Genomic DNA, 2,499 nt, shown 5'->3' with positions numbered 1-2,499 from the left:
TCTCCTACTCTGTTATCCTGGTTCTACTTTGACTGCAATTCTCCTCCAGGCGTTTGAAGGCTGGCAAGGTTCCAGGCTTGTCATAGCTACAGTATTTCCAGCACCGCTCTTAAGAGGTTCACGGTATTGGGTACTGTGGTGCATACCTGTAATCCCAGCACTGTAAAGGCAGAGTCAGAAGGATCATGAGTTTGAGGCCAGCCTGGGCTACGTAGTGAGACCCTGTCTTAAAAGAAGAAGAAAAAAAGGAGGCAGAGAGGAAGAGGTAAGGGAAGAGGAAGAAGTAGTTTGAGGCTATCTCATTTCTGAACTTTGCCCTTCTTTCTCTTGGAAAACCTGCAGCATCTTTGTCTCCTGTGAGTGCCAAAGGTATGGTCATCTCTGCCTCAATTCTGGCTTTCCTTCTGCAATTGCACCTCATTTTCTCATCTCTTATCCCCAGCTGTCCATCTCCTGCATCGTCCTACGGACTCTCTGACTACAGTTTTGCAAGAGGCATCCTTGCTCTTCAGCAGGATTTGCTCTTCTTCCTAAGCAGACTTTCCTCCTGGTTGCAGGAATTCGTCCTGACCTCTGCGCACACAGGAGTGACGTGCTTCGCTCTGCTTTAGCACCCTTCCCTTCCCTGTGTCGTCTTTCCCTCTCTTGGGCCTGTATTTTGCTGGCTGGGAAGTGCCTTGCACAGGTGTCCTGATTCCCTGAGCCCCCAGCTCTGGATCGGCTGAGGCTCCTTCACTGGAGCATTGTGACTGGGGAGCCACGGTGGCCCCTCCACTCTCTGTCCACCTTCCCACGTTTTGTGGGCTTCCTTCACCTGCTGGTGTCCCTCCTCTATTCCTGCTGTTCTGGTGTTTATATCTTTATTTAACAATTCATGAGCTACTTTGAAGAAAGTTCTCTGGATTAGCAAAGAAAACTCATGTGCCCAGGGGCCACAGTATCACAGGTTGTCCAGGACTTGCTGGCTTTAAAATTAGAGTCGTACTCTCCAGTTCTCCCATTGAACCCTGGGCTCCTCCTGCCTGGGCTTGAGGTTTCCTGAATGCACCCCACTCACCCAGGAAGCACCCCTGCCGCAACAGGGACCACGCCAACCAGGTCACTAGTGGCAGACACTCACAAGTGTCTGGAAAAGTCCAGTATTTCTGGAAACCCCAAAGATAACCGGCGTGCATGACTGTCATTACCGAAATTGCTGGCTGAGTGGAGCCGCGCAGGCCCAGGAGGTTCCTGGGGTGCAGCCCCCGCCCACCCGCACAACCCTTGTAATTATAAGTCAGCACTTGAAATCGTTCCAGTCCAAACAAGAGCTGAAGTGCAGAGAGAGGGCTGGTTGTCGGGCTGGAGAGGAAGGGCAGCCATGGAAGAGCCTGGGAGGACCAGGGCCAAGGGCAGGGCGGAGGGGCTGGCGTCTAGGGTTTGGGGATGGAAGGCATGAAGGGGGCTTTCTTGGCACTTGTTCCCTGTGGGGATGGCATGAGAAAGGGGCCCTGTCTTTTATCGCTTTGTCTCTGTGGTCACCAGTTAACATGCGTTTGGATGAACTGCAACTTAAAATTAAAAAAAAAAAAAGAAAGAAACCAAACAAACACCCATCGGCAGGAGTTGTTGAGCTTAGCCAGTGTGGGACTTGGCTAGAGGTCGGCGTGGGGGCAGCCGGGACAGTGGGGAGCAGGGCCCAGGGAAGGGCGCCTCGTGGTTCTGCTCTAGCCCTGCCTGGCTACCTACTGGCAGATGGGCAAAAGGGTGTGACCATCACCTGCCTCATGGGGCTGCTGTGAATATTCAAATGAAACTTTTTTTTTGTGGCACTGGGATTTGAACTCAGGGCTTCACGCTTGCTAGGCAGGCGCTGTTACGGATCTTACTGCTTGAGCTCCTCCACCCTCCTACTGTGAATATTTAGAAAGATAAAGCCCAGCGATGCAACACCCACTGGCAGCACACAGTCCCTGGTGTTCGTGTGGCCGTTTTCATTTCGCTGTTCCTCTGTGGACCCTGCCGACCCTCTAACAGTGGAACCCACTGCACCTGCTGTAGGCCCTGCCATCTGAAGTGGAGCCCCAGGAAGGAGCAGACCTTGGGTCAAGCTTTGACTGAGTGCACCGTGATCAGTTGGAATTCAGCAACCAGATCCAGCTTTCCCAAGCACTGGCCTGTCTACACCCCACAGCCAGTGGAGACAAGCCAAAGCATCATCGCCAGGTCCTGGAAGAAGACAAAGGTGGCCAGGATCCTGGGAGCCTCGGCACCTGCCTCCGGCCTGCTAAGCCTCTGAGCTGTGTGAGGAAGCAGTCAGGTGCAAGTCCTGACTGGCAGAGACGCGGGACCAGGGGTCAGCAAGCTGCCACAGGCCAAAGGCTCATGGGGACAGTGGCTAGCAGCCCGCAATCCTCATCTTCTCTGACCTGGCCATTTCTGGAGAGTTGAGCTTCTCCTAGCCAGGGGAGGCATGACAGCCCCCTCCCTGTGCCCCTGGGACCCCTCCTGTCTCAGGAT

This window comes from Castor canadensis, chromosome 5, assembly GCF_047511655.1.
Source record: "Castor canadensis chromosome 5, mCasCan1.hap1v2, whole genome shotgun sequence".
NCBI classification, from domain to species: Eukaryota; Metazoa; Chordata; class Mammalia; order Rodentia; family Castoridae; genus Castor; species Castor canadensis.
Note: the sequence above shows the minus strand (reverse complement) of the source record.